The 15,214-nt window shown below is 32.1% G+C and overlaps 1 non-coding gene across 1 annotated transcript; it reads right to left on the bottom strand.

Moving 5' to 3' along the window:
- Positions 1-8,533: 8,533 nt before the first annotated feature.
- On the bottom strand, positions 8,534-8,640 carry LOC120597991 (U6 spliceosomal RNA). Its single transcript, XR_005651483.1, has one exon. It is a non-coding gene; the product is annotated as a U6 spliceosomal RNA (small nuclear RNA).
- Between the last annotated feature and the right edge of the window lie 6,574 nt (positions 8,641-15,214).

Below are 15,214 nucleotides of genomic sequence, written 5' to 3'. Positions count from 1 at the left end.
AATTTAGGTTAATCTCAAAATCCTAGTTAAGATTTCTTTGTTTGTTTGTTCATTTTTTGTAAACATTGACAAGTGAATTCTAAAGTCTATGGAAATACAAAGACCATAAAGCAGCCGAAGTGATTTGAAATGGATGAATGAAGTTGAACATTTGTACCTGATTTAGCCAAAGTATTCAAGAGCATGGCATTTTAGAAAGAATAGGCATTTATGTTAATGGAACAGAATACAGAGTCCAGATAGACCTACAAGCAAAAAGTCAAGTTTTTTTTTCTGATCCAGATTTAACTTTTCACATTGAGATGATTTTTATTTCAGGAAGAGATGAAAATAAAGTACTGACATTTTTCAAATGCTCTTCACAAGCTTTGCATAATATTAACATCTTACATAATGATGGAAAATTTATCAAAACCAAGAAATTAATATTGGTAAAGTACTATTAACTAAATTATTGACTTTATGTGGATTTCACAAGGTTTGCTACATTTTTTTTCTGTTCCAGAATGCAAACCAAGAGACTCCACGGCATTTAGTTTTCATATCTCCTTAATATCCTACAATCTGTGTCAATGTCTCAGTCGTCCTTTGTTTTTCATGGTCTTGACAGCTTTGGAGAATATCTTAGTTTTATCTGCTCTCCTAAGAAATCATAGGAAAACTCAATCTTATAATCTATTTATGTCATATGTTTCTTCTACTATTAAATGTGGTATATTTTGAGATTTTTTTCTCATAATTAAAAACATATTTGAACTAATTTCATTAGGTTAAATATGTTTTGACAAACATATCATCTAAAGTCTTAGTGAGATGATTTTTATCCCTTACCAGGATGTTATTTTTTAATTGTTTATTGAGGTAACATTGGTTAATACAATTATATAGTTTTCAGGTGTACATTATAATATGACATCTGTAGATTCTACTGTGTGTTTACCACCCAAAGTCCAGTTTCCTTCAGCTACCATATATTTGATCCCCTTTACACACTTCACTCTCCCTTTAACCCCCTATATTTGACCCCCTTTACCACGTCTACCTTCTCCCTCTTCCCCTATCCCTTACCCTATAGGTAACCACTAGTCTATAGTCCATGTCCACGAGTCTTTGTTTGTTTGTCCTGTTCATTTGTTGCTTTTAGGTTTAAATCCCACATATAAGTGATATCAAGTGATTTTCAACTTTTTCAGTCTGGCTTACTTCGCTTAGTATGATTATTTCAAGGTTCATCCATGTTATCACAAATGGCAGTATTTCGTCTCTTCTTATGGCTGAGTAGTATTCCATTGTATATATGTACTGCAGCTTCTTTAGCCAATCATCTATCATAGGACACTTCAGTTGCTTCCACGTCCTGGCCACTGTGAATAATGCTCTATGAACATAGATGTGCAAATATCTTTTCGGATATGAGTTTTCAAGTCTTTGGGGTAAATACCCAGTATAGGATTTGCTGGATCATATGGTAGATCAATTCTTAGTTTTTTGAGGAAGCTTTATACTGTTTTCCATAGTGGCTAACCAATTGCAGTCCCATCAGCAGTACTTGAGGGTTCCTTTTTCTCCACATCCTCTCCAACATTTGTTATCATTTGTTCTGTTGATGATAGCTATTCTAACAGGTATGAGATGGTATTTCATTGTGGTTTTGATTTGCATTTCTCTAATAGCTAGCTATGTTGAGCATCTTTTCAAATATTTGTTGGCCCTTTGTATGTCCTCTAGGGAGAAGTGTCTGTTCAAGTCCTCTGGCCATTTTTTGATTGAGTCATTTGCTTTTTTGTTATTGAGTCATATGAGTTCTTTGTATATTTTGGATATTAGGCCCTTATTGGAAGCATAGCTTGCAAATATATTTTCCCATTCAGATGGTACTCTCTTTACCTTGTTGATAATTTCTTCTGCTGGGTAGAAGCTTTTTAGTTTGATTTAGTCCCATTCATTTATTTTAGCTTTTAATTCTCTTGCTTTTGAGGTCAAATTCATAAAATTCTCTTTAAGTTCAAGTTTTTTGAGATCGGTTCTTATGTTTTCTTCTAAGTATTTTACTGTTTTCAGGTCTTATAGTTAGGTCCTTAATACATTTTGAGTTAATTTTGGTGTGTGGTGATAGACAACAGACTAGTTTCATTCTTTTGCGGGTGGCTTTCCAATTTTCCCAGCAACATTTATTGAAGAGGTTTTCCTTTTTCCACTGTATGTTTTTGGCTTTTTTGTCGAACATTATTTGCCCATATAAATATGGGTTTACTTCTGGACTCTCGATTCTGTTCCACTGGTTTGTGTGTCTGTTTTTCCACCAATACCATGCAATTTTAATTATAGTCGCTTTGTAGTATAATTTGAAGTCGAGCAGAGTGACTCCTCCAGCCTCATTCTGTTTTCAAAGGGTGGGTTAGGCAATTCTGGGTCTTCTGTGCTTCCATACAAATCTGATGATTTTTTGTTTCATTTCTTTAAAAAATGCCGATGAGATTTTGATGGGGATTGCATTCAATCTGTATAATGCTTTAGGTAATATGGTCATTTTAACTATGTTGATTCTTCCAATCCAAGAACATGTAATATCTTTTCATTTCTTTGTATCTTCTTCGATTTCTTTTAATAGAGTCTTATAGTTTTCATTATAGAGGTTCTTCATATGTTTCGTTAGATTTATTCCTCGTTATTTTATTATTTTTGTTGCAATTGCAAAAAAAAATTATTTTTTCCACTTCTTTTTCTGACATTTCATTAACAGAGTGTAGGAAAGTTACGGATTTTTGAACATTGATTTTGTATGCAAAAACTTTACAGTATTTGCTTATTGTTTCTAGTAATATTTTCGTGGTTTTTAGGAGTTTCATTATAGAGAATCATGACATCTGCAAATAGTGACAGTTTGACTTGTTCATTTCCTATTTGAATGCCTTTTATATCTTTCTGTTGCCTAATTGCACTTGCTAGGACCTCCAATGTTATATTAAATAATAGTGGCAATAGTGGACAACCTTGTCTTGTTCCTGATCTTAGAGGGAAGGTTTTTAGTTTTTCACCATTAAGTATAATGTTGGCTAAGGGCTTGTCATATATGGCCTGTATTATGATAAGATATTTTCCTTCTATATTGATTTTGTTAAGTGTTTTGATCATAAATGGATGCTGTATCTTGTTGAAGGCTTTTTCTGTATCTATTGTAATGATATGATCATATGATTTTTTAATTTGTTTCTGTGGTGTATCACATTAATTGATTTGCATATGTTGAACCATCCCTGGACCCCTTGGATGAAGCCCACTTGACCACAGTGTATAATCTTTAAATATGTTTCTGTATTTTGTTTGCTAGTATCTTCTTTAGGATTTTTGCATCTGTGTTTATGAGAGATATTAGTCCGTAATTTTCGTTTTTTGCATTATCTTTACCAGGTTTTGGCATCAGGGTAATATTGGCCTTATAAAGTGAGTTGGGAAGTATTGCCTCCTTTTCATATTTTTGGAAGAGTTTGAGGAGAATAGGTATTAAAACTTCTTTGAATGTTTGGTAGAATTCACTGGTGAAGGCATCTGGTCCTGGACTTTTAATTTTTGGTAAGTTTTTGATGGTTGTTTCAATTTCTATACTGCTGATGGGTCTATTTAGATTTTCCAGTTCTTCTTGATTCAGTCTAGGAAGGTTGTATCTTTCTAAGCACTGGTTCATTAAATTTAGTGTTATTAAATTTGATGTTATTAAATTTGGTGTTATATACTTTTTCATAGTATTCTTGTATGATCCTTTGTATTTCTGTGATGTCAGCTGTAATTTGCTCTCCTTCAATCCTGATTTTGTTCATTGTGTCCTTTCTCTTTTTCCTTTAGTTAGTCTAGCCAGAGCTTTGTCAATTTTATTAACCTTCTCAAAGAACCAGCTCTTTGTTGCATCTATTTTTTCTATTGATTTTTTATTTTAATTTTATTATTTATATTCTGATTATGATTATATCTTTTCTTCTGATGACTTTAGGTTTCCTTTGCTCTTCCTTTTTTAGTTTTATAAGATGATGTGTTAGGCTATTTATTTGGGCTCATTCTTGTTCTGGGAGATAGGCCTGTAATGATATGAACTTTCCTCTTATGACCACTTTTGCCATGTCCCAAAAGTTTTAATATGTTGTGCTATCATTATCATTTGTTTCTATGTATCTCTTGATCTCTCTTTTTATTTCTTCTCTGACCCAGTTATTCTTTAGTAGCATGGTGTTTAATCTCCATATATTTGCGGTTCTTCCTGATTTCTTTTTGTAGTTGATCTCTAGTTTCAAAGAGTTATGATCAAAGAATATGGTTGGTATGATTTCAACCTTCTTATATTTGTTGAGGCTATCTCTGAGTCCCAGTATGTGCTTAATCCTGGAGATTCCATGTGCACTAGAGAAAAATGTATAAGCAGTTATTTTGAGATGGAAAGCTCTGTATATGTCAATTATGTCCAGTTGGTGTAATGTGTCATTTAAGGATGCTATTTTCTTGTTGAATTTCTGTTTGGATAATCAGTCCATATCTGACAGTGGAGTATTTAGGTCTCTACTACGATAGTGTTTTGGCCTGTTTCTCCTTTTAGTTCTTTTGGTAATGCTTTACATATTTTGGGGCTCCCTGATTGGGAGCTTAGATATTAATAAGTGCTATGTCTTCTTAGTGCATGATTCCTTTTATCATTATGAAGTGTTCCTCAGTATCTTTCTTTACCTTTTTTATTTTGAAGTCTATTTCCTCTGGTATTAGTACCACTACTCCCACTTTTCTCTGAATGCCATTTGCCTGAAATGTCATTTTCCGCACTTTCACGTTGAGTCTATATTTGTCTTTGGAGCTGAGATGTGTCTCCTGGAGACAGCGTATGGTTGTTTTTTTTTTTTTTTTTTGATCCATTCTGCAACTCTGTGTGTTTTTATTGGTTAGTTCAGTCTATTTATATTTAGGGTGATTATTGAAATATGAGGTCTTCTTATAGTCACTTTATCTTTTGCTTTCTGGTATTTCGGTGTTTCCTTTGCTTCTTTGTCCTTGTGTTTCTGTTTTCTTTATTTTGGTTGGCTTTTGTGGGTTTTGCCTGTGGTTCTTCTTGTTTGATGTTATATACTTTAGTTCTGAATCTTTTCTGTTCGGTTCTCATTATGAATATATAAAGAATAGTTATACATATGCAGTGGTCCATTTTCTTCTGCACGTGCATTATCTCCATTCCCCTTTGCAAATTTGGATCTTTTATTTCTCCCCTTTTCACTCATTGTTATCTCAATTTGTCCCTATGTATATTGAATGTTCATTACTATCTTGCTGTAGAAATTTTCTTCTTATTATTTAAGATTATAATGCCCCGTTCTTAGTAAGGATTGCAGTCCTCTGCTTCTACTTGCCTGATAGTCACTTTGCTCCTAATTATGTATTTTGTTGTTGTTGTTGTTGTTGTTGTTTTCAATAGTGCAGGTCTAATAGTGGAGAATTCCCTCAATTTTTGCATGTCTGGAAAGGTCATAATTTCTCTTCTATATCTAAAGGAGAGCTTAGCTCGATACATTATTCTAGGCTAGCATTTCCTTTCACTTAGTTGTTTAAATATTTGATTCCATTCCTTTTTGGCTTGTAAGGTTTTCTCTGAGAAGTTTGAGCATAATCTAATGTGTTTTCCTTTATATGTTACTGTTTTCTTCTCCCTGGGTGCCCTGAGAATTCTATCTTTGTTATCGATTTTTGATAACTTTAATACAATGTGTCCTGGTGAAGGCCTTTCTGGGTTGAGATAATTGGTTGTTCTGTTTAATTCTTGAATTTCAAGCTCCAGTTCATTCCTTAGATTTAGAAAATTCTCATTCACTATTTGACTTAAAATGCTTTCTAGTCCCTGCTTTGTATCCTCGACTTCAATAATGCCCATTATTCTTATGTTTCCTTTCCTGATGGTATCAGTTAGTTTTTGTATTTCTCTTTCATTATTTTTCATTCTTCGGTTTCTCTCTTCTTCTTTCTAATTTATTTCTAGATTTCTGCCTTCGATATCACTGATCCTTTCCTTCATTTGATCGATTCTATTTCTCAAGCTTGCTATTTCATTTTTCAACTCTTGCAATGTATTTTTTATCTCAAGAAGATCTATCCTGTTCTTTTTGACGGTTTCAATCTCTTTGCTCTGCTCATCTAGTTGTTTTTTCAATTCCTGAAATTGTTGATATGACTTGTCTCGGAACTCACTGAGTTTTTTTTAGCAGTACCATCCTTAATTCTCTGTCATTTAGGTTGTATATTTCTCTGTCTGTTAGCTTATTTTTTGGAGATTTGTCTCTTTCTTTCTGAGATGCCTTGTCACTTGGTTATTCATGGCATTTAATGGACTATTTCTCTACCTGAGCATTAATGGAAGTGTATTCAGATGTTTTTCCAGAAAGATTTATTATATAAAGGTCTCGCTTTAGCCTGCTGCAAAGAAGTCACTTTAATTTTGGTTTCCAGTAGGTGGCATCTAAGCCTCTTGGATCCCTGCTTTATATAAAAGCTTAATAATGCCTTTTTAATTTTCTTGTAGATATTTAATTACACTAGCTACCTTCAGTTTCAGTCCCTGTCAGTGTCAGAGACAGTCTTGGCAGCATCACTCAGATTCCCCTGGGGCTCTGTAGTTTTTGGTCTTGGAGGGTATGGATGGAGAGGCCAGCCTTCTGGGTTGGGAGTTGAGGGCTGCAGCTCAGCCTCGGTTTTGCAACTGTGGCCGGTAAAAATCAACTGTTTTTTCTCTTTGGTCCCATCCCACTCTCTGCTTTCTTCCTTGATAACTGGGCCCTACCATCAGCTGTGGGGAACTCAGAGCACTTCCAGGCAGGGTTGTTCAGGGAAGTCGCCTCACCTTCACCCCTCCCCTCCTCCTGCAGGGAGCTCCAATGGCTGTGAGAGGCAGCTTCTTTGTTTCTCCCAGTCCACCATCCAACACCAGGGTTCTGACCCGTGGTAGCTCTTATGTGCAGATCTCATGCTGAGACATGCTGGTGTGCAGTTTGGGTATTTTTAGTTGAGTTTTATCTGTTTAGCTTATTGTTGTTTCAAGGGGAGAGATCTGCAGATGTCTCTCACTCTGCCATGTATCCCAGAATTTTAGGATTTTATCATTTTGACATTTCAAGCCAAAGCACAGAATACTAAATCCTTTTCATCCTCACCATCTAATTAAACAACTGTTCATTTACACATTGCCATTTTTTCCAAAATCTCAAATTTCAATAAAATAAGAATGAAAAACACAACCTCTGTCTTTAAATCTTCTAATATTTACAATATTTTTTGGTCAATTCTTCATTTTCAAAATGTTTTGATTATATATGTACCAAAATTGTAAGTTGCATAATTATACCTCGTTAATTTGTATAAAGTCACTGTTAAATTATTATTTCTTCCATGGTAATAGTCATTATTCCATTGCTGTGTATTTTGAAGTAGATAGGCACTTTTTTTTCTTATGATTAGTAGAGTTTTATCAACCTATTTTTCTTTTATAATTCACATTGTAACCCATAAAGGTACTAACATAAAAGCAAATCAATAGATTAAAACTAAAATTCTTTATTGATGCTATTTTGATTTAGTTTAAATATGAATCTCATAACACAGACATTTCTGTTTTCAAATGACCAAAGTGGGACTTTTCAAAAAAGTATTTCTATTGCCTTTACTATTATAAATGACAGATTTTATTCACCTTTAACATATAGTGCTGGTTGTAGTAAACATGAAAAAACATATCAAACAGGATTTATTTTTGACCACTCTAGCCTGGGGACAACAGCAATGCATGTTGTCTATTCAATAGGTAAATTATAAATTCTCAAAATCTTTAAGTAAATGTAATCATTTACAATTTGTTCTGGTGTCTTAAATATAAGACCTCCTTCAATCCTTTTACATTGAAAGATACTATGTGATCACTTTACTTCATTTATTAATTGTTTCTTAGAGAAATTATTGTGAGTCCACAATTTTAGGTTTCATAAAGATGAGCATGCTGTCTATAAACATTTAAACACGTAAAACATTTAAAAGACAAAAGATGCTGTTACATGCAATTTGTTTTAAGTGGATCCTACACATACACCCAACATTTAAATTTTTATGTAAAATTTAATTTAAGGTACAATTTTATTTATTCAATTTTACTCCATGCATTGACTAGTGTTTATTAATTATCTTATTATACAAGTCTATTGCATTGAAAATATTGTTTTCATTATTTTGCTATGGCTGCTATAACAAAATACTACAGACTGTGTGGCTTAAACAAACAAAAAAAATATTTTCTCACAGGGAGGCTGGGAAGTCCAAGATCAAAGTGCTAGCTCATTCAGTTTCTGGTGAGACCTCTCTTCTTGGCTTGCAGACAGTTGCTTCTTTCTGTCCTCACATGCTGGAGATAGAATATAAGTTCTCTATTGTCTCTTCCTCCACCTCCTCCCTCTCCTTCTCCTCTTCTCCTCTTCCTCCTCCTCCTCCTCCTTCCTCTTCCTCCTCTCCTTCTACTTCTTCTTCTTCTCCTTCATGTTTCATGAATCCACATGTCATTTTTGCACATTGGCCATGCTAATCTTCTCTGTATTATTATAATTTTAGTACATGTACTGCAGAAGGGAGCACTGGGATCTCTTCTTATGAAAGAATGGAATCTTATCCTATCGGACCAGAACTCCACCTACATGTTCTCATCTAACCCAAATAACTTCCCAAAGACTCCATCCTCAAATATTACATTAGGATTAGAGTTTCATCATATCAATTTGGAGGGTATAAACATTCACTTCATCACAACTCGTTTCTCTCTTTGTGTCCAAAAGTCATCTTATAAGAATACTAGTCAGATTAGAGTGGGGACCACCTTAATTGCCTCATTTTACTAACAAACCTCTTTAAAAGGCTGGTCTTGAAATGGTCATATTCTGAAGTACTGGGAGTTCAGGCATCAACAAATGAATTTTAAAGAGAGACAATTCTCCAGATAACATTATTTTAGTAGTTTCCTTGGAAACCACCATGTCTATGAAATATGTCAATGGTTTGAAATAGCTATCATATTTGTAGCTTAATTCCTTTTATTGCACCTGCCTACCAACAGTGAACAAAGGTTCTTTTTCCCTCATATCTTTGCCAACACTTGTTATTTCTTGCCCTTTTGATAATAGCTATTCTAAAAGGTATGAGGTTATAGTTTATGATTTTGATTTGTATTTTCATGATGATTAATGAAGTTGAATACCTTTTCATGTCATTGTTGACCGTTTGTATGTCTTCTTTGGAAAAAATGTTTATTCAGATCCTTTACCCAATTTTTAATAGGATTGTTTGTTTGCTTGTTTCTTTTCAATTAAGTTGTATGAGATTTTATATATATTTTGTGTATTAACTCCTAATATGTATATAATTTGCAATATTTTCTTCCATCCTATAGGTTTCATTTTTACTTTGTGGGTGGTTTTCTTCACTGTACAGAAAATATTTGATGTAGTCCCACTTGTTTATTTTTGCTTTTATTGCCTTGCTTTTAGTATCAAATCAAAAAAAAAAAATTATTGCCAAGACCCATGTCAAGAAACTTACCTCATATTTTCTTCTAAGTATTTTATAGTTTCAAGTTTACATTAAGTTTTTAATTGATTTTGATTTAATTTTTGTGTATGGTGAAAGAGAATGGTCCAGTTTTACTCTTTTTCATATGGCTAGCCAAGTTTTCCCAACACTATTTATTGAAGAAGCTATCCTTTTGCCATTGCATATTCTTTGTGCCTTTGTTGTAAATTAATTGACCATATATATGTGGGTTAATTTCTAGGGTCTCTATTTTGTTCCATTGATTTGTGTGTCTTTTTATTACACAGTTTTCATTATTATAGCTTTGTAATATGGTTTGAAATTAGAAAGTATATGCCTCTAGTTTCGTTCTTTTTCAAGACTGCTTTGATTATTTGGATACTTTGTGGTCCATACAAATTTTAGGATTGTTTTTTTTATTTCTGTGAAAAATGTCATTGGAATTTTGATAGAGATTGCACTGAATCCATTGATTGCTTTAAATAGTATGAATATTTTAACAATATTAATACTTCTAATCCATGGACAAAATTTTACTTATTGACAACTAAATAAAAGTCATATGGCTTATGTTGTTAAATGGCTTATGGGCTAACATCTACTGATGGCCATATTATTTTCGCTCAGCACATACACCAGGTTAAACAAATAAAGTATACTTTAATATCATGAAACTATGGAAGATAAAAGAAGCTTAGCGTGAGTTAAATGTTAGTTTTTCATCTATTTTTCAGAAGAGAAAATAAAATTATTATATTCAGCATAAATAATTACATTGCTCCTTAATCACCAAAGATAATTACTATGAATATAATTATAATATATAAAAATACATATTCTTAACTAATTACATCTAATAACCATTAAGTCACATAATTATTTTAAGTCAACTATGATTTGTGGAAAAAGTAATCATGTGTCTAAGGACATTTCAATTCTAAAAGAATGTATAAGGGTTTTCTTAAAATTTTGATACCTTCAATAATAATAATAATAATTGCAGTTCATCAAATTTCATCATTCAGAGAGTCTATGTAGTATTCAAATCATTCGTAGAGTTTAAATTGTATTTATATAATTTATAGAGTCTGAATTGTATTCAAATTATAAAATGTTATGTGTTGGTTCCTAAAAGTTTGGATTTATGTAGTATGAAAAACATAAGAAGTTCTGCCTGATTTCCCCTTACCTATTGTAGTAAAATGAGAGAAGAGAAAGATAAATTTAAGGAGTTATTAAGCAAAAAGGGAACCAGAATTTGAACTTTGGGGAAATTCTCAACCTATCAATATTGCAAAAAAAAAAAAAAGCATGTTCTGGAGAGAATTCTGAGTATGACTGGAAAATAATGTGATAAAGAGATCATGGGTGTGACTCATGGTATCCCAGCCATCTGAACAGAAGTTAGGATTCATAGGTCTGAAAATAAAGGGGTGGACCTGGTAGTAGCACCACACACTATTACCCCTCACAATAGTAAAATCTTACTTTACCCACTAGCAAAAATTTTGCTTTCTGTTCCCAGTCTCTAGGCTCTGTTCACCTAGAGGTCTTAGTTCCAAAGGGAGCAACACATACCAGGAGACACAAAACAATAATGATTCCATTGAATTAGAGTTAAGACCACCACCTAGCCACAAAAAAGAATTACCGTGCTGGCTGGGATGACTTCTACTGTCTACCAAGGAGAAATTGGACTACTACTCCACAGCGGAAGAATGAAAGAATGTATTTAGAATATAGGATATTCTCAAGGTCATCTCTTAGTATTACCAAGACCTGTAATAAAAGTCAATGGAAAATAATGAAAACCCAAACCAGGCAAGACTACTAATAGCTCAGATCTTTATTCAGAAATAAAGATTTGAGTCACTCCACCAGGTAAAGAACCATAAGATTCTTGCTGAAGGCAAAGATGATATGGAATGAATAGAGGAAGATAATATAAATACCACCTATGACTACATGACCAGTTACCAAAATAAGGAGTGAATTGGGATAGTTAATTTTATGTATCCACTTATCTGGACCACAGTGCCAGGTATTTTGTCAAACATTGTTCTGGATGTTCCTGTTAAGGTGTTTAAATGAGATTTTATTTAAATTGATGGACTTTGATGAACACATATTGGTCTCTAAATGGGGTGGACTTCATCCAATCAGTTGAAGGCCTGAATAGAACAAAAAGATGTTCTCCTCCAAGGAAGAGGAAATTCTGCATAGTCTGCCTTTAGACTTCATCTTCATAGTCTGCATAGTCTGCCTTTAGACAACATTCCTTCTTCCTGCTTCTACAGAAGACTGCCTTTGAACTCAAAATGCAACAGTTTTCAGAGTCTCCAGACTGCCAGCTAACCCTAAATGATTTTGGACTTGCCAAATTTCTACCAACATGTGAGCTAGCTCCTTATACATCTTATTGATTCTGTTTCTCTAAAGAACTCTGACTAATAGAGAAGTTGAATTATGTGGTAATAAATAAGTACATTAAATGCTGAAAATTTTGAAATATTGGAAAATTTACAAAAAAAAATTTAGAAAAAAATTTTTATTAATCAGTATTTTATAATGTGCAAAATGATTGTAAGTGATTTGTAGGCAATGACTTTACAAACTATTTTGTTAATCAAATTTTATAAACTTTATTAAGTGAATTAATCAGATAATCAAATGTTACTAATAGTGTAAAATTATTTCAGATGAATAAAAGGTGTCTGATTAGATTAAGTAATGTTGAGATATGTAATTTTCAAATTTTTATTTGCTGCGTCTTCAAAATAAATTTCTACTTTTGGTTGTTTAAAAAACTGATTTAGGTTGATTTAATTCATCATAGAAGGCAATGTTTAATTATCTATGATTTTAGATAATGTTATCTTAGTAACATATATGTTGAATGAATTATGTATGCATTTTGTAAAAAAGAACATCAGTTTACAACTCCATATTTATTTATTATAGTTTGATATTTACTTGAAACAATAATAGCAATGATATGTATTTGCATTATTGCATTGACTGAATTTGTTTTGAAAATTTGTAAACATCTGTGATAATTATATTTAAAAGAAAACCCTGACATTTTATTTTGATTTGAATTTCAGCAATGAACTAATTTGAATTCAGGCTATGAACTTTGGCAGACAGCCAAAGCTATGTGAATTTTTAGAAATCTTGCTGTTGTTTCAACTTAGACTACAAATGCACTAGGAATAAATGAGCACGTGCATACATATGATCTTTCTATGTAATATTTTAAGATAATGCATCAAAGGCTAAAAAAAAGACAGCAATCAGCATTTCCTTTTTATTATAGAAAATCCAATTAAATGTGTATCAAACTATTCTATTGTCTAACTAATATACCTAGTTTATATATAGTTTATATAAACTATATATATACCTAGTAATATACCTAGTTTTTATATAGTTATTTAGTTATATATGTGTATGCATATTTATATATCATACTTCTTAAAACTATATTTTTGAGATATTTTGATTCATTTTTATTACATAAAATCCTAGAATTTTATGTTAAAATACATTATAGAGTTAACTTGAATAAACATTTAAGGTCATATACTAGTTCACATAATTTTCTCTGAATGGCATAAATTTCACTCAAAAAAGGCAAGAAAGTCTACCTCTTTTCTTTCTAGGATTAATGGCAATAAAAAGATATCAGAAGCATTTAAAATAATTCAATATCTCTTTCTTCCCCTATTTCCCATCTGAATTCTAACACACACACACACACACACACACACACACACACACACACAAACACACACACATACACACACACAGAAATATCCTTGTACAAAAATTTAGTTTCATAATTATTACCAATGTAAACAGTAATTTAAATCTTTAAACAAATTCAAGATATTAATAAAGATATTAAAGGAATATTCAATGTAAGAGGAGCTGACATGAGGGAATTACTGAGAGAGTAGAAGGAAAACATAGTAATCTTTCAAACTTTGTCATATGTCCTAGAAGCAGAGAAATAGTGAATCGATATAATTGTTACTATAATATCAACATAGTATCAATTAAATTGGGTAGATAGTTTATAACCAGTTATTTCTACTCAAAATAAACTTTTAAGGATACCTATTCTGTTCATTACACAAAATCAAATGTGTCCATTTCTTCTATATTCTTTGCTGTATAATACCTAGAATTATTTTAATAATTAATAAGGCTAGTTGATATTAAATTTTGGAGGCACTGAAGTCTCAGATTAATTTATAGCCTTTAATAATTTTTTCTAGCAATTCACAATGACTTTGATATAGTACCTTACATTTTTATATCCCATGTGGCTTCTTGTAGTTTCACACACATTTCAAGATTCATATTGCTCTGACCAATCAGAACAACAACAACAAAAAAGAATCCAAAAAAATTAAGATAGTTTAAGGAGCCTCTTGGACAATATCAAGGATATGAATGTTTGCATCATAAGGGTACCAGAAGGAAAGAGAGAGAGAGCAAGAAATTTAAAACCTATTTGAAGAAATAACAACAAAAAACTTTCCTAACATGGTGAAGGAAATAAACATACATGTCCAGGAAGTGCAGGAAGTTCCAAATGCGATGAACTCAAAGAAGCCCACACCAAGACATATCATTGTTAAATGCCAAAAGTTGAAGACAAAGAGAGAATCTTAAAAGCATAGAGAGAAGAGCATTTACCTACAAGGGAGCTCTCATAAGACTGTCAACTGATTTCTCAACGGAAACTCCAAGCCAGAAGGGATTCACACAAAACATTCAAAGTGAAGAAAAGGAAGGAACTACAACCAAGATTACTCTACCCAGCAAAGCTATCATTTAGAATTAGAAGACAAATAGAGTTCTCCAGTCAAAAAAAAAAAAAAAAAAAAAGCTAAAGAAATCATCAACACCAAACCAGTATTAAAATAAATGTTAAAAGGACTTCTTTAAGAAGAATAAAAAAGTATTAAAAATATGAAGAATAAAATGGCAGTCACTACATATCTATCAACAATTACTTTAAATATAAATAGATTAGATCCTCCAATAAAAAGACATAGGGTGGATGAATGGTAAGAAAACAAGACCCTTACATATGCTGCTATGAGAGATTCACTTTAGATCAAAAGACACACACGGCCTGAAAATAAAAGGACGCAAAAAGATATTTCATGAAAATAGAAACAAAAAAACAAAATATGGAGTAATGGCACTTATACCAGATAAAATAGACTTTAAAACAAAGACTATAACAAGAGACAAATAAGAACCCAGTTATCCCACTTCTGAGTATTTACTTGGAAAAAAAAAAAACGCTAATTCCAAGAGACATGCAAATCCATATGTTCATTGCAGCATTATTTACAATAGCCAAATGAAGTAGTAACCTAAGTGTCCATCAATAGATGAATGAATAAAGAAGTGGTACAGATATACAATGGAATATTACTCAGCCATACAAAGAATGAAATCTTATCATCTGCAACAACATGGATGGATCTAGAGGGAATTATGCTAACTGAAATAAGACAGAGAAAGACAAATACTGTATGATTTTATTTATATGTGGAATCTAAAAAAGAAAATAAATAAACAAAGAAAACAGAAACAAACTCATAGA

The sequence above is a fragment of the Pteropus medius genome, unplaced genomic scaffold, assembly GCF_902729225.1.
Source record: "Pteropus medius unplaced genomic scaffold, Ma_sr-lr_union100, whole genome shotgun sequence".
Taxonomy (NCBI): Eukaryota; Metazoa; Chordata; class Mammalia; order Chiroptera; family Pteropodidae; genus Pteropus; species Pteropus medius.
The sequence above is the reverse complement of the archived record's forward strand: the minus strand, read 5'-3'. Positions and strand labels throughout refer to the sequence as shown.